Source organism: Sus scrofa, chromosome 6 (assembly GCF_000003025.6).
Source record: "Sus scrofa isolate TJ Tabasco breed Duroc chromosome 6, Sscrofa11.1, whole genome shotgun sequence".
NCBI classification, from domain to species: domain Eukaryota; kingdom Metazoa; phylum Chordata; class Mammalia; order Artiodactyla; family Suidae; genus Sus; species Sus scrofa.
In genome coordinates this window covers 10328099-10346316 of record NC_010448.4, presented here as the reverse complement: position 1 = coordinate 10346316, position 18218 = coordinate 10328099, and the positions used below count along the sequence as shown (strand labels likewise).

Genomic DNA, 18218 nt, shown 5'->3' with positions numbered 1-18218 from the left:
GGAAAGCCTTGCTGTTGGGAAATACAGAGGAAGCCGGAAGGAGTGGTAAATAGTTCGAGACATGGAGACGCCTCATCACAACTCAGAGTCCACCTTGGGGGGTAGGGTAGCCAGCCTCGGAGTTGGCCCCCCGGAGCCTCGCTTTCTGGCTGGTACTCCTGTCTTTCTATAGCTCCCTCTGATCGTGAATAGGGCCAACCTGCGTCATCAACAGGACATTGCGGAAACGACAGCATATGCCATCCAAGGCGAGGTGATAAAAAACATGGCAGCTTCTCCCTCGGCCTTAGATTGCTCTTTTGGAGGAAACAACTCCTTATCCCAGAGAACATAAGGGGGGAGGGAGAGCCATACAGGACAAGGGACTGAAACCTCTGGGTCACAGCCAGCACCAACTCGCCAGGGATGTGTCCACAATCCTGGAAACAGCCCTCCAGCCCCAGTCACACCTTCAGATGATGGCAGCCCTAGCCAATGTCTTTGTCTTTTTTCAAGAATAATTGATTTACAATGTTGTGCCATTTCCACTGTGCAGCATAGTGACATAGATAGATAGACAGACAGAAAGAGAGAGAGACATTGGTTTTCTCATATTATCTTCCATCAGGGTCTATCCCAAGAGACTGGATAGAGTTCCCTGTGCTGTACAGTAGGACCTCATTGCTTATCCATTCTAAATGTAATACTTGGCATCTACTAACCCCAAACTCCCAGTCCCGCCCCCTCCCTCCCCCTCCCCCTCGGCAACACAAGTCTGTTCTCCGTGTCTGTGAGTCTGTTTCTATTCTGTACATAGTTCATCTGTGCCATATTTTAGATTCCACATACAAGTGATATCGTATGGTATTTGTCTTTTCCAGCTGACGTCTTGAACGCAACCTCACAAGAGTTTCTAAGCTGCTCCCAGATTCCTGACTCACAAAAATTGTGTGAGACCCTACAGGTCTTGTTTTACTCTGCGAAGTTTCAGGGTAACATGCTCCACAGATCATAGAACTAACACGGATGGTGGAGGAGGCTGGGTTCCTTGTAAGCAGACCCTGAGGCTGGGGCTCGAGTGTACATCATTTCCTGGGGGGGTTGACGTCAGGAGAAACGTGTGAGGAGGGGTTAAGGCAGGAAAGGGCCAAACAAGGAGGTGGTCTCAGGTACATTTCAGCCTTGGCCTGGTCTGGGGAGGCTCTGGAGTTTGAGCTGCATCTCTGGGTTGGGTTGTCTTTCTTGAAACAAGGTGATCCGGCTGTGATCCTCATGCTGCCACCAGCCAATGGCTGTGGGCCATTCCCTTGGGGTGTAACTTCCTGAGTAAAGCAACTGTTATCAGTGGAAGGAAATTCTCCATTCACTGAAAGGGGACAGATGAGAGCCACCCACAGCCAACTCTCCCCAAGCTGGGGGAAAGGTCCACCTGTTTGATGAAAGGGCTCTGGGCGGGGCTCCACAGCACTACAGCCAAGGGGAAACTCTAGTGACTTCTCTCTTCTCTGAGGCTCCCCCCTTTCACTTCCCACTGGGCTGGCCCTGCAGGATTTCCTCTCCCAGGGAGCTGGCTCTCTTCGGTGCTTGTTCTAATCTTTACCCACTTGGAAACAGAGATGGGTTAGGATGCCTGTAGGTTCAAGAGGAATGAGTAGATGTTTATAGCCCAGGAAGAGAATAAAAGAGGGGAAAGACAGGGGCAGTGTTAATCTGTACTAAGGCTTCCTGAGGCTTAACACGTGTAACTCCAAGCAGCCCTGATACCCTAGAAGCTGACAAATCTGTACTCTCAGAATGGCTCCAAGGTTTCTGTCTGCCTCTGAGACCATCACGCCAAAAACTGTGACAATACTTCCAACTCCTTTCTCCGCTCTGGTGTCTTTCCTTAGCACTTAAAACCATCAAATGTGTGGTTCCTGTAGTGGCTCAGGGGCTTAAGAACCCAATATAGCATCTGAGAGGATGTGGGTTAAATCCCTAGCCTTGCTCAGTGGGTTAAGGATTCCATGTTGCCACAAGCTGCAGCATAGGTCACAGAGGCAGCTCAGACCTGGGGTTGCTGTGGCTGTGGTATAGGCCGGAGGATACAGCTCTAATTCGATCCCTAGCCTAGGAACATCCATATGCTACAGGTGTGGCCATTAAAACAAAACAAAACAAACAAACAAACAAAAAAAAACAAGAAAAGAAGAAAATAGGAAAAAACATCAAATGCATGAAATACTTTAAGTATTCATCCGGTGTACTGTTTGTCTTTGCCACTAAGTTCCATGGAGATGGATGTGTGTCTTTTTGGTTCCCTGCTCTATTCCTAGCACTTGACATAGGTTGGCACATCGTCTGTGCTCCTGAAATATTTCTTGCATTAACACATGAGCAAATGGTTCCTTCACATGTGCACCCAAATACAGACTCTGCCCCTCACTGCAGTCTGGGTCCCCCATCCAAGAGCTCTCTGCCTTCTCACCTTCACGGACCTCAGGGAACTCCAGTGTTGGGGCTCCCTTTCTCTTTATTTTCTCTACTTGTCCCTTCTCAGAACCAAGATCTCATCTTTTCCTAAGATCAGTTCAAAAGATGGTTTCCAACGCAGGAGCCTGTAAAAACAGCCATGTGGAGTCTTTCTGTGGGAACCCAGTGGAATTTGCAAAGCTCCCCCTTGCCTCGGCTGTCCCGAGCCCGTCTGCTCCAGCACTAATGAATTATTTCCATCTTTACCATAAACTGGGGTCACAAGTGAAAGTATTGTTCTTGGACGAGAACCCGCGTCCTCGAGAAACTCGCCCTTGGGGTGACCTCACCCCAAGGTCAGACTGTCTGTGTCTCTCTAGGGCAGACAGCATAAGGGTTTGAATTACAGCCTCAGGAAGCTCCCTCCTCTGCGAGCTTGGACTCAGACTTCCCCTAAGTCCCCAAAGGAAAAGTGGGCAAAGTAAGGTGTCAGTGAAAGAACTCAGGTATGAAGACTGTTCCAGGATTCAGCAGCCACCAGGGTTGAAATTAAAAGGCATGCATGGAGGAGTATGCGTGTGAGCATGTGTGTATGTGTGTGTGTGTGTGTGTGTGTGTGTGTGTGTGTGTGTGTGTGCATGTGGGGGGGGGCAGTGAGGGAGCAGAAAACACGAGGAAAGAGCTAAATTCCTTCAACAAGACTTGAATCTCTAACTGAAAAGGTCTGGTGAGCTTGTCTATAGGGGAAGAGAAGGGACCTCATATTACCTACTTGCGACACATCTGCCACTCAGTCCCCCCTCCCCCCAAAACACTGCTGACGCATCCTAATTTTACATATATTTTTTTTAAATGCAATGAATCCTTTACGTATGATAATTCTGTAATTTTATATACACCATAAGAGGTTCTTTTCAATTTGTAATCGTTTCTTATCGATGTTCTGGGTTTCCCCATAAGACAATTTCAAGTGACTATGCAAATAACTAGTCCATATCCACTTTTTAAAAAATGCAATGAAAACAGTTTCTATTTCTTGAGAACCCCGTTTTGTGTTAGAAATTAGCTCTTTATACCTTCCTCATCTTGCTAAGATATAGGAAGTATGTTTATTTCTTTTCTTTCTTTTCTTTTAAGCCCACACTCATGGCATATGGAAGTTCCCAGGCCAGGGCTTAACTTCAGGCTGTAGCAGTGACAACTATTGCAAGGCCAGATCCTTTAACCCACTGCACCAGGCCAGGGATCAAACCCACGCTTCCTCGGCTACCCGAGCCACTGCTGTCAGATTCTTAACCCACTGTGCCACAGTGGGAACTCATATTTTTATTTCTTTATGAGTAAAAGAAAGCCACTGAAGCTCAGAGACCTCAAGTGACTGTACAGAAAGGGAAAAATCCAAGATTACGGTTGAAGTCTGTCCAACTCTAGTGACTGGAAGGTTTGCCACTATTCAGCCGAGGGGTGACAGGAAAGCTGCGCTGTTTCTGCCTATTGCTTATTTGCCTCTTTTTGCTAATATCCATTCCCCACTGTCCCCTGCTGGTCTCTGTACTTGAGGAAACTACACTTCCCATGTTTCATTGCCTTTGACTCCTGGATGGACTTGACCAACTGGATGCACTGGCAGAAACTACTAGGTATAAAATAAGCTACAGGAGTTCCTGTCGTGGCACAGTGGTTAACGAATCCGACTAGGAACCATGAGGTTGCGGGTTCAATCCCTGCCCTTGCTCAGTGGGTTAACGATCCGGCATTGCCGTGAGCTGTGGTGTAGGTTGCAGACGCGGCTCAGATCCCACGTTGCTGTGGCTCTGGCGTAGGCCGGTGGGAATCTCCATATGCCGCAGGAGCGGCCCAAGAAAGAGCAAAAAGACCAAAAAAATAAAATAAAATAAAATAAAATAAAATAAGCTACAAAGATAGATCATACAACATGTGGAATAGAGCCAATATTTTACAATAACTATAAATGGAGCACAATCTTTACAAATCGTGAGTCACTATATGCACCCTATGTTCATAGCAGCGCTATTCACAATAGCCAAGACAATGGAAACAACCTAAATGTCCATTGACAGATGAATGGATTAAGAAGATGTGGTACACATATACAATGGAATACTACTCAGCCATAAAAAAAGAATGAAATAACGCCATTTGCAGCAACATGGATGGACCTAGAGATTATCATACTAAGTGAGGCAATCCAGACAAAGACAAACATCATGTGATATTGCTTATATGTAGAAGCTAAAAAATATGATATAAATGAATTTATAAACAAAATAGACATGGGCCCACAGAAAGAGAAAACAAACTATGGTTACCAAAAGGGAAGGAGCTGGGAGGGATAAGTTAGGAGTTTGGGATTAACATACACACACTACTATACATAAAATAGATAAGCAAGTAGGACCTACTGTATAGCACAGGGAACTCTATTTACTATTTTGTAACAACTTGTAAGGCAAAAGAATCTTGAAAAGAGTGTGTTATTTATAAAGATAAAGCATGTATGTTATATACACACATATATATATGATATAGGTGTGTGTGTGTGTGTATATATATATAGCTGAATCACTGCTCTACATCTGAAACTCATACAACATTGTAAATCAACTATACTTCAATTAAAAAATCAGAAACATAAAAACTATGAATTACTATATTGTACACCTGTAACTTATAGAATATTATACATAACTAAACCTTAAAAAAAAAAAAGCGCAAGCAATAGAGAACCCTGGGTACGCTTCCCAGCCCGCCCTCCCCCGGTACCTCTCCCCACCCCTGACCCCAGCCACCTCTATTTGCAGCAGAACCTCCACTACAGCTCCAGCTCCGGGTGGACACACCCTGGCTTCTGAACTCTAACAACAGCACCTGTTCTTGCAATTCCTCCAGCCAAAGCCGTGGCAGAACTGTTGTTAATTGCTGTTATCTCATCTCCTGTTTAGTTTCTTAGCTCTTCCATCACCCCCGTAACCAATTCCCTATATTATGTCACCTCTGGTTGAAAAACCGAAACTGGTTTCTGTTTTCTGCCTGAAATCTGGCTGACACACTATCTTCTTTTCAGAAAACAAACGAACACTATTCTAACATTAAAACTGTAGTCTTACATGTGGAATCTAAAATATGGCACCAATGAACCTATCGAGAGAACAGACATGGAGAACAGACTTGTGTTTGCCAAGGGGCAGGGGAGATAGGCAGTAGGGATAGATGGAGAGTTTAGGGTTAGAAGATACAAACTATTACATTTCGAATGGATAAGCAAGGAGGTCCTGCTGTACAGCACAGGGAACCCTATCCAGTCTCTTGGGATAGACCATGATGGAAGATCTCATAAGAAAATGAATATATGTACATATGTATATGTGTGCGTGTGTATGACGGGGTCACTTTGCTGTCCAGCAGCAACTGGTACAACACTGTAAGTCAACTATACTTTAATTATTTAAAAGTTAAAAAAAAACCCCACAGAATCAAAGCACAGAGTGAAGGGGAGACTTCAAGGTCACAGGCATGGTTTAAATCATGGGAGTCTGGTGTTAGACTGAGACACACCAGGAGATAAGCCCAAGGCTTTGTCATCAGAGCTAAAGCCTATCCCTTGCGTTTACCAGCTGTGTGACTACAGGCAAGTGATCTTAGCCTCTCCAAGTCTCATTGCCATCAGCCCAAAAAAAATCCCTGTGTTGCGGTGTCGCCGCATGAGTCAGAAATTATGCATGAAAAGCAGCAAAGCACAATTCCTGACACATAGAAAGCAGCCAATTAATGTTACTTATTTTTCTTTCATTCCCAGGAATCTGACACATTTCAAAAGGATTGAAAAGAAACATTTTTCAGGAGTTGCGAGAGACATGCATCGCTTTAAATTCAGGAGAAAGCAGGAAGCATAATGTTTCAAAGGAGGTCTGAGCTAAATAACATTACCTGAAAGAATGCTAAAACTTGCAAAATTGAGGGTGGGGTTGGGGCCAAAAGAAGACAAATATGACAAAAATGTTTTGTTTAAGAGCTCTTTTTTTTGGGTCTCACTCAGCCAGGAAATGTTGATTTAGCTTCTCTTCAACCCATGGCTAGAGGAGAGATGTGAGAATAACGGCCTCACGTTGGGGCAGGGGCAGCCGTCAGGAAATGTGAGTGCTGGCGCAGCTCACTTCCCCACCACGCCCCCCTCAGTTTGCCCTTCTGCTAACAGTATTAAATCAGTGGCTCCCACCTCAGGCTCCCCTTTGCAGCTCTTAAAACATGCACTTTCCCAGGGTCTATTGTTAGAGTCTGACCAGTACATTCCCTGGGACGCCCCAGGCTAAAAGCTCCAGATTCAGGCATGCGCTCTTGGCCTTTGGCTTCGAAAGTCTTCTCTGGCTTAAGACTTCTCAAACCATGAATTTACCCCACCTGGAGAGGGAGAGTGAAAAGAGGGCCCAGCCCCAATCCTGAGAGACAGGGAAGGCTCTCCGAGGAGAAAATGCCCTCAACTCCAAAGGGCAGTTAAGACTGGGAGAGATTTACATTCCCACCAACAGTGTAGGAGGGTTCCCTTTTCCCCACACCCTCTCCGGCATTTATTGTTTGTAGGCTTTTTGATGATGGCCATTCTGACCAGTGTGAGGTGATGCCTCGTTGTCCTTTTGATACCCATTTCTCTAATAATTAGTGATGTCGAGCATCTTTTCCTGTGCTTTTTGGCCACCTGTGTGTCTTCTTTGGAGAAATGTCTGTTTAGACTTCTGATCATTTTTTAATTGAGTTGCCTACTTTTTGGATATAAAGCTGTATGAGATGTTTGTGTATTTTGGAGATTACGCCCTCATTGGTCAGTTTGTTTGCAAAGATCTTCTCCCATTCTGTGGAGAACAATATGGAGATATCTTAAAAAACTAAAGATAGAACCACCCAATGATCCAGCAATCACATTCCTGGGCATATACTTAGAGAAAATAAAAAAGATACATGTCTCACCCCCCCCCCCATTGTTCATAGAAGCACTATTTACAATAGTCAAGACATGGAGACAATCTAAAAGTCCATCCACAGAGGAATGGATAAAAAAAGATGTGGTACATATATACAGTGGAATATTACTCAGCCATAAAACAGAAGGAAATAATGCCATTTGCAGCAACATAGATGCAACTAGAGATTATCAAACCAAGTGAAGTAGCCAGACAAAGACAAACATCATATAATATCACTCACATGTGGAATCTAAAATAATGATACAAATGAACTTATTTACCAAGCAAAAACAGACTTGCAGACTTCGAAAACAAACCTATAGTTACCAAAGGAGAGAGGTGGGGGGAGGGATGGACTGGGAGACTGGGATTAACATTTATATACTGCTATACATAAAACAGGTAAGTTAACATGGACCTACTATCTAGCACAGAGAAATCTACTCAATACTGTGTAATAACCTGTATAGGAAAAGAATATGAAAAGCAAGGGATATATGTGTATGTGTAATTGATTTATTTTGCTGTACACCTGAAACACACAACATTGTAAGTCACTTATTTTGCTGTACACCTGAAACACACAAAAAAAATTCCAACAAATTTTTTTTTTAAATGTCTGTGATAGAAATATGAGAGAAGCTGTCTTTCCAGGGGAAAGGAAAGGTATGAAATGTCAGTTTCCTGGTAGCACAAAAAAGGGGGTGGGCAAAAGGAGAGCAAACCACAAAGAAGTGTGCAAGAAATCAGGCTGGGGGCTTTGACTCAGTCTGGCTCTAAAACCCAGCTCCATGATGCCATGACCTAGAGCAAGAATGTATTTTTTCCTGAACTCTCTTTTCCTCATCTGTAAAACAGGTACAATCACAGCACTTTGTCAGAGATTTGCCTTGAGGATTTCCTCGAATAGACTGTATACTGAATAACGCTCCCAATAAAAGAGACCCAGTACCATGATCATTGTCACCACTGTGATTTCTATTATTGTCTACATATCCCCCTTGGGTGGCTCACCATCTCTTTAAACTCAGTGCTTGGAGCCACCATACTAAGCTGCCATCATCCAGCAGGAATACAATGTTACCTGCTTTCTGGAAAGGAATCTGGGAGGCATGGAGATAGGAATGGAGAGAAATGAGAAGGGTGATGCTGAATTTAGTAAGATTTAGAGCAGAGCTTCTCCATCTCAGCTACTGAAGTTTGGAGTTGGATCATTCTTTGTATGTGTGGGGGCAGGGGGCTGTTTTGTGCCCTGTAGGATGTTTCACAGCATTGCTGACCTTGATCTGCTAGATGCCAGTAGCATCTCCCAGTTGTGAAAACCAAAATAAATTCAGACACAGCCAAATGTCCCCTGGAGGGGCCAACTCACTTCAGTAGCAAGGAATTACTGGTTTAGAGGAGTGAAAATGGAGATTTCTCAGGAGAAAGAGGTAGACAGAGAAAAATTAAAGATTTAAAGGGAAAGCTGATTTTAATACATGCGAGAAAGCGGGCAGTCCGGGGTTTGGGGGTTGTCTATTTCAAAATCTTAGCTGCGTCTGCATCAAATCTGGCCTGCGCTAGACACGCCATCAATGTGATTTGAGAAGAGGCACCAGGGTGTCTTTACATCATACTCCCCCTACGCCTGCCCTGGCCCCCCACCAGAGGGAAAGAGTGTCTAAGCGCTGATTACTAACCAAAAGTACAGATCTTGGCTGATCACCAGAGGGATTTTTGCTTCCTTCAGTTACATGGTTGCCTTGGTGATTCCAGAGTTCCCACCCAGCCCACGCCTGACCCCCATCTCCCCTGACCCCTCATCTCCCCACGTCGCCGCTCACATGGCCCAGGGAAATCCTGGAAAGGACCAGCCAAGAGTGGTGGCCAAGGTAACAGATCTACAACCTTATCTATAAGCGGGGCAACTTCCCCCAATTCTTTCCAAGAGGAAAACTAACCAGGCGGCTGGGCTCATCAAAGCTGCCGGACAGAGGCCAACTGGCAAAGAGGCCAGAGAGGCAGATGAGCCCGGCCACCTCCTCCCTCACTCAGCGCATTCCCCCCAGGCCAGAGGCAGGGAGGGGCTCCCAGTTTTCCTCGAAGGCAGCCAAGTCCCCCCTCGGTCTGCCCAGTCCCTCCTCTCCCCTTGGCCCCTTCACACGCTCAAGGGCCCTTGGATGCTTCCCCACTTCTACCTTGTGGCCTCCAAAGTCAGGTGGGCAAAGTCAAGAGGGTTTCCCTGAGTTCAACATCCATTCAAATACTCCAGGTGGGCACTTGGAACAAGCGATACGGTGAAGTGCTGCACTGAACTTCTAGAATGTTCCTCATCATCCCAACCTCATCACTGCTCTCTTTGTTCTCAACGGAGGCTTTTATCCATGTCGTTTCCTGTGTGGAAGATGTCGCTTATTTGCATCTTAAATAACCACTTGGAGACAAAAAACAGATTGTGGGCTTAACATTTTTTAAAAATCTCTAACAACACATAGCTCTATGCTGACACCTAGCAGGTGCTGGGTGAGGGCTTGGCGTTAACAATCAAGTGAGTCAAAGGAGTCTGACACCTAACACGGTGCTTCTCAGCTCTGACTTGAGCTGAACATTCACTAGCTCACTAGCTCTCTCTTTCCATCATCCTGGCCCTCAAATAATTGTGCTGCATAATTTCCAGAAGACCTACTGTGTGCCAAGCATTATACCAAGCAGCAGAGCTATAATGATGGAAAAAACAGACATTCTTCTCAAATCCATGGATCCAAGCCTAGCAGAAGGGCACGTATTCATAAAGCAAGCGGCTGTCTTTCTTTGGTCTTCCAAAATCCAGACTTTTCACTAATTCAAATTGTCCCTCCAAGAAACGTAAATTGGGATTTATAGTGCTAAAAAGTCCTGGAACTCAACTCTCTGCATGTTAAATCACATTCCCCAATTCAGCCACTCTCCACCTTGGTCCATGCATAGCCTCTGCCCTTTTTTGATTTTTTTCTTCCTTTTTTGCCTGATTTGCACTTCTCCTCCACAAGTCTTACTATATTTACTACGTTTCCTTTAAAAGGCTCATGACCTTTAAATGATGTGTTTTATGTATGTGCATGTGTGTTTGAGTCACACTTAAAGTCTGCTGTTCAAAATCACATCCTGTTCCTTACTTTTCTCCATTAGAATTTTTGTAAGATCTGTACATATTTCTGTAACTTAAATGTTTAATAAGCTTGCTTAGAATGTTGCATAGTAGGAGTTTCCATTGTGGCTCAGTGGTAACAAACCTGACTAGTCTCCATAAGGATGCTGGTTCAATCCGTGGCATCACTCAGTGGGTTAAGGATCTGACATTGCTGTGAGCTGTGGTGCAGGTCGCAGATGTAGCTCAGATCTGCCATTGCTGTGGCTGTGGTGTAGGCTGGCAGCTGCAGCTAAGATTTGACTCTAGCCTGGGAACTTCCATATGCTGCAGGTGCAGCCCCCCCCCCCCAAAAAAAAAGACCAAAAAATGTTGTATAGTATTTGTATCTGTTTCCTATGGCAACAAAACACCACAAACTTATTACAAGTTTATTATCCTACAGTTCTGGAGGACAGAAGGCTGGAATGGGTGTCACCACATGGACCTCAAGATATCAGCAGAGTGGCATTCCTTTCCAGGAGTGAATTTGATCTTTAGGCTCTATGGCTCAAAGGGAGCATCTGTTTCCTTGCCTTTTCCAGCTTCTAGAGGCCACTGCATCCCTTAGGCTGGGGCCCCTTCCTTCATCTTCAAAGCCAGTAAGGGCATATCAAGTCTTTCTCATCTCACATTCCTGACACTGATTCTTCTGCCTCTTCCTCCCGCTCTTAAAGACCTTTGTGATGACACTGAATCCACCCAGATAATCCAAAATGATCTGTTTTAAGGTCAGCTGATTAGCAAAGTAAATTCCATTTGTGATGGAAATTCCCTTCTGCCATGTAAGGTAACATATTCACAGCTTCCAGGCGTTAAGGCATGGACTTTTTGAGGGGGAGTGGGGGAAGGATGGAAGGAGCTTTAGTCTGCCTATCATTGCATTCCATAGTGTACAGCCACTGTATTTTAATCAACCTGGGTTTCCCATCAGGAAAATGAAAAACTCCAATTCCTAACTAAAGCAAATAGTGCCTCGATGTTCATCCTAACAAATCTATGAGATCATATCTCTGCTATATACATAAAACTAGAGGAGCTCTTACTTAATCTTGAGTACTGTTCATAGTTATGATAGTACATGATTTCAGGAAAAACAACAAATATTCACTTTCTGACTCTCGAGCATGCAAGCACTATTTCTAAATGTCCCTAAGGAAGACATTAGAGGTCTTATCTCTCTCCACTTGCCAGGCACCTGGTGGGTGGCCCTCCCTGACTCCTTTGAAGTTAGGCATGGTCATGTGACTTGCTTGGGCCAGTGATGACATGAGAGTGGACGTGAAAATGGTCCTGCAGACCAAAGTTTGAAGAGTACAGCTTTACCTCCTGCCACGGAGATCAAAGACGCCTGTGTTGATATGGAGCCTTCACTGAGCTCAGTCTCTAAGTGACCACAAATGGACAGAGACCAACCCCACCCTTGGCAACCAACTGGATATGGAGGGGCCAGGGGGAAAAAATCAAATCTTTATTATATCAAGCCACTGGATTATGTGGCTTTTGTTACTGCACCACATGGTAGCCTATCCTGACTAATATGTCTTCAAAACCAGAAAGAAATCAAGTTTCAAGGCTATTTAGATGTTGAGAATTTTACAGAGCACTTTCTACTGCCTTCTTCTCCATCCTGCAGTCTTATGAGCTGCCCCCTCTTCCCTGCCATCCCCTCCTAGGCAAGCTGTTCAGAAGATGGAACTCATCTCATCATTTGACATTCTTGCTTACTGGGTGGTGATACCCAGTGGTCCCTCTCTTGACTCATGTTCCTTAAGCGCCAGGGCCATGTCTTCTCAACAGGCACAGGTACAGAAGGTGGTCAGGATGGGGCACATGGTGGTCAAATAATACCAACCCAAAGGACTACCTATTCTCCCAATCTTACACACATGAACTGAAGTTCAGAGAGTTCAGGAGACTGGCTGAGGTCACACAACCAGGAAGAAGAGGAATCACGATGAGAATCCAGGCCCCACTGCAGTGCAATTCCTCCTTGGCCAGTTCAGGGGGAGGTAGCCCTGACACCACAAAAATCTACCCCTCATTGCCTTGCCCACCCCACTCAGATACAGAGACGGAAGCTTAAGTACTAGGACTGTGTGGCTTCCTTAGTGACTACATGGATTCCCTTCCATGTTTTCAAAGAAAGTGGAATGATGGGTCTGACATCTATTTGTGATGAAATTAGCCTCTGGGCTAATTGCTTCTCAGCATCTTGTTACATGTTTGTTAATAGTCTTTTCTCAATAGCAAAAGGAGCCTCATGAGCCTGCTTCATCAGATGGGATATCACAGACCATGACCTAAGCCCAGCATCTCAAGAGATGTAAACAACTCAAATCAGCAAGTGTTCCTGGAAGTCAATACAAATGCGAAGGTACAGGACATACAGGGAGGCTCTGAGCAGAAAAGGGGGCCACAATTGGTTTAAAATAGATATTAGAGCTGGAATGGGGGAGAAACCAAAAGGATCCATTTCCTCTCATATTATCATCAATGTAGTTGACAATGATCCCAAGGACTCAGAGGGTTGGCTGTCGCCAGATGGTGCAGCTTCCCTTATCAGCCCATGGCCAAGCTAACATGACCCTATGGAAATCCATTCTTCTCGGCTGCATCTGTGCAAATAAACACTGGCAATTTCTAATATCAAGTTGCTTGCCTGTAAAATGATCTAAGTGATGGGAACTTAATTCACAAATGATGGCTCACCTCCAGCTGGACCTAAAACACCAATTCGCTAATTCCTCTGATTTTTCCCTTTTCTTCTTACTCTTGACCCTGACAGATTATCACCCTGAAAGTGAGTAAGCAATTCCAAGCCAGAGGGTCCCGTTTGTTTCTAGACCTTGAATGTCTCCTTCTTTGTAAGGAAAGAATGGTTGCAGCCCCAGATGGATAGAAGCTTCTGATAATATGCTCTCCCCACGATACTCAGAGCTGAGAGATTTGGAATGAAGAGACTAAAGGATGTGATTGGTGTGGAGCTAGTAATGGCCCCCGGACGATGCTAAATGTTTGTGCATGATATGAGAAAGCTGGAGCCTTGGCATCAATCTCTGGATGAGACAATACGGGAGAGAGGTTAAGAGCTAAGGATCTGGACCTGGATTTGAGTTCTGATCTGCCGTGTAGTAGCCCCTTGCCCTGGAGTGATTGACTCACACCTTCCCAGGCCACTTCACGGTTCACCTGGAGAAGGAGGGTTAACAGTAGACTTGGATAGGGTCATTGTGAGAATTAAACCAAATAATGTACACGAGTGCCTAACACAGTCCTCACGTGAACTATTCCACTGATAATAAGGAGAATGGTCGTCATAGATCCTCCACTGGACAGTGGCTACATCTTCCTGCTAGAAGGGTACCCAGGCTGGGCTAAGACTTCAAGAACCAAGAAGGTGCAGTTCCTGTTGTGGTGCAGTGGAAATGAACATGACTAGTATCCACGAGGTTGCATGTTCGATCCCTGGCCCTGCCATGAGCTGTGATGCAGGTCACCGGTGCAGCCTGGATCCCGCATCGCTGTGGCTGTGGTGTAGGCTGGCAGCAGTAGCTCCGATTCGACTCCTAGCCTGGAAACTTCCATATCCCACAAGCGCAGCCTTAAAAAGCCAAAAAAAAAAAAAAAAAAAAAAAAAAAAAAGCTAAGAAGGTAGCCCAGGACACTCAATTCCCTGGAGTCTGGGGAAGCAGGCCATCCTAGAGGAGGGGAAGGGTCTTCCAAATGTCCCAGGGGCACTCTCTTGGGGTGTATGGCCATGGTGAGATCCTGATTATCACGGGCAAAGGAGCTGCTCAAGGAGGTGATGGCCACAAGCCAAGCTCCCTCCATGAGCGCAGGTGAGAGTCGAGAAAGAGAGAGCTGGTCAGCTGTTGCCACCAAGAAGGCACAAGCTCTCAAAGTAGACCGCAAAGGAGTCCCTGTCGTGGCACAGAGGAAACATATCTGACTAGGAACCATAAGGTTGGAGGTTTGATCCCTGGCCTCGTTCAGTGGGTTCAGGATCCAGCGTTGCCGTGAGCTGTGGTGTAGGTCACAGACGCGGCTTGGATCCCGCGTTACTGTGGCTGTGGTGTAGGCCGGCAGCAACAGCTCCAATTCGACCCCTAGCCTGGGAACCTCCATATGCCGTGGGTGTGGCCCTAAAAAGACAAAAATAAATAAATAAATAAAATAAAATTGTAAAACAAAAAAAACAAAGTAGACCCCAAAGAAGGGGTCAGAACTGGGGCCCCCATAATTCTCACAATGACCCTTCCCAAGCACCCAGACGAGGGAAGGGGAGTGATTTTCTTGCTTAAAACTCTTCAATGGCTTCCCATGGCCGTAGGAGGAAAAGAAAATGCCTTTCCGTTTGCCTCTTACTAACCCTCCAGCATCAACTCTTCGCTCTCCGGCCACTCTACCCTCCTCTCTGTTCATCAAACACCTCAAGTTCCTTCCAAGTTCACAAGATCACTCCCCCTTGATGCACGCCCATCTCCTCCGCATCCAGTTAGCTCCCATCGCTCCACCCCTGTCAGCCCCAGCATCGCCCCTTCGGAGAAGCCTTTCTCTATGGCCCCATCTCTCAACTGTCCTGCAGGTCTAAGGATTAATTTCCACCATGACCGGTCCCTGAGGGCCTCTCTGTTAAATTTCCATAACCTCTGTTCGTACTTCCTCTGTTTAAGACTCTTCCAAATCCCAAATTGTGTTAGAACTGTGACTGCCATCTCCAGGAAGAAAATGATGCTAGCGACCCCAAGTTAACACACCACCCTGGGCTCTCCCATCACCCTAGGAAGTTTATGCCTCTGCCATTAAAGCAGCATCAGCATATACACTGGGGTGGGGGGGGGCATCAGCACGTTTTAAGAACGGCTGAGTGGAAACTGCTGAACGGCTGGTCAAGGAAAGATGCCCAGGCTCCTCCAGCATACAGTGCTTCTCAGACTGTCCACGCCTGGACTGGGCTGCCATCCTGCCACGGAAGGATACTACAGCTTAATGCAATTAAAACCAAATGCAAGCCTTCCGCTGATGGACATGTGGAAATGAGAATTGGGAGACGACACTACCCTCCCTGGACTGATGATCTCGAGGACTCGAGTGCCTCTGTGCTACCCCGGGAGCTGTGCGTGTTTCCCACAGGGGTGACCTTGAGAATGCACTACTCACCAGGACCGTGAACCCAACTGCTTCTATCTGGTGTATAAAAACGCTAAGGTCCGCACTTCCTGGATGTTTGGGATCCCAACATGAGCGGCGGCAAATGCCTTAGAAGTTTCACTCTGTTCCTCGAAAAGCATTTACAGCCCTCCCCCACCCCCACTGTGTTACCTGTGGTTTTCCAAAAGTGTATGGATTTCAACACCCCGCTTCTGCCCCTGACCCCCCCCACACACACACACCTGCTGTCCAGTCTTAACCATGTCCCCAAACTGAAAACACCCTCAGGGATTCCCAGGAAGTGGAGATCTAAAGCTCTGAATCTGAAAGGCCACAAATTAACATCCATCTGTAGCTTCTTAGACGCAACTGCCTGGGCCAAGCACCAGCCCAAAACGGGATCGTGCCTTGGCTCCCAGTGGGCCAAAGATTTTCATGTGCTTCACAACTATGAACTCTAATGGGCATCTACCACCATGGGCTGCTCCCCAACCATCCCCCTTCCTTGTGGGCAGCTCGAACTGTGACGGCCCTCAGCCCATGGCAGACGTGGGCTCATGGCCAGTCACGTCACTCCAGACATCTCCCCCCTATCACCATTTCCTGACACCCAGCGAGGGAGCGAGTGTGATAACTTCGGCAAATTGAAGAGCATCCCCCAAGACTCTGAGTCTTTAGCAAATTGACGGCCAGTTGGAAAAGAAGCAGGTGAGAGTCTACTCATTTCAGGTGTGAGCTAGTGCCTTGCCCAGGTGCGCTTGCAGCTAGACTCTAGCTGCAGAATACAACAAATCACAGGCCTTGGTGACAATGTGAAACAACTGACATGAAAAGCTGAATGCCGAGAGCCGACTGAGCACAGTAGCCACTGCTGAAACTTCACCTAGATCCCAGGCAAGTCCAGCTTCTGTGTACTTATACAACAGCCCGGCTCAGAGCTCTAAGGAGGGTTGACTTTGGCTGAAGGAGCCGGCTTTTCTCATAGGTTTGGAAAGCCACAGTGCCTCGGAATTCATGGCCTGCCCTCTCTGGGGGGCGGCTCTTAACCAATGACTGACAGGTGCAATTGCAGGAAATCCCCATCTCCCTTGCCCAAATCCTAAGGCGTGACTTGCCTCTCAAAGTTCGCCTGATGAGATCAGGCTGAAGTTCTCCACATATGGGCCTTGGCCTGAACCCGCCATCTGCCTCGGCATCTTCCTCGGCCCAGTCCTGCTCCCCCACCCACGTGATCTCCCCCGGGAACCTTGCCTCGTGCCTGCATCCTCCGCCCCAGGTCCGTTCTGGGAGCATCTCAGCTCCATCAACCTGCTAAACCTGCAGCAGGTCCCAGATGTGAAGGTGAGCAAGCATAGGCAGATACTGGAGATGAAGCCCTGATCAGATACATACTTTGCAAATCTTTGCTCCCATTCCGTAGGCGGTCTTTTCACTCTGTTGATTGTTTCCATTGCTGTGTGGAAGCTATTTCATTTGATGTCATCTCATCTGGCCGTTGTATTTTGATTGCCTGTGCTTTTGGGGTCAGAGCCATGAAATCATTGCCAAGTCCAAGGACATGAATCTTTTCCCCCGTGTTTTCTTGCAGGAGTTGTCATTACAGTCAACAATAATGTCGGGACATTCAAAACGTGTTAAGAGGCTCTTTCTCATGGTGTGTTCCTGCCACAAGAAAATTCAAAGGGGAGATATATTTGCATAAGAAATAATTAAAAGGGTTAGCGCTGACATGCAAAGGCCCAAAGTAGACTGTGTATTATATTTAACACACTTAAGACTCTTCCCTTAGTTAGCTTACAGTCCAGCAGGAATGATAACTATAACCCTATTTATATCTACATACTACATTATATACATATGCACACATGCACACACATGTATAGGTGCATATACACACATGTATACATGCTTGTGTACATATATGGATGCATGCATGCATATACATGTATATATGCATGTATAGACATGCGTATTTGTGTATATATACATATGTATATATTGTACACACACGTACATGTGTATATACACTCTTGTATACACACATGTGTATACATACATATGTATGCACACATGTGTGTGCATATACACACATGTATGTATATGTGTATATCTATGCACACATATATGTATGTTATATACACACATATATACTGCATTATACCATATATATTGCAGTACATATGGTATACATATTACAGCTATAATAATGGAGTATATAGATAGATATAATTAACCAGGAAAAACAAAATGCCTAAATGCTGAACTTAGAGCCAGTCCATGGCTGAAGCATTATGAGCAGCTTATGATCTCTTCTCTCAAAGGAAAGTTTGTGGGAAAACAGTCCAGCTCCCTTGGCATCACCCTTAAAGGGCCGAGGTGTGACTCAAGAAATCGGTCTTCCTCCAAAACCACCTTCTAGGGATGTGACAGCCATGAACATACCTAAAGGCGTTCCTGGCTATGTCTATTTTGGGACCGCGTCTTGGGAGCGATGTGTTCCCTAAGTT

At 45.8% G+C, this 18218-nt stretch overlaps 1 long non-coding RNA gene across 2 annotated transcripts in view; it reads right to left on the bottom strand.

Annotated features, from left to right (window-relative positions):
- Positions 1-18218, bottom strand: part of LOC110260910 — a 196208-nt gene that overhangs the window by 23046 nt on the left and 154944 nt on the right. For both annotated transcript variants that reach the window (XR_002344486.1, XR_002344487.1), the window contains one exon: positions 17104-17373. This is a non-coding gene — a long non-coding RNA (uncharacterized LOC110260910). The remainder of the gene's footprint in view (positions 1-17103; positions 17374-18218) is intronic.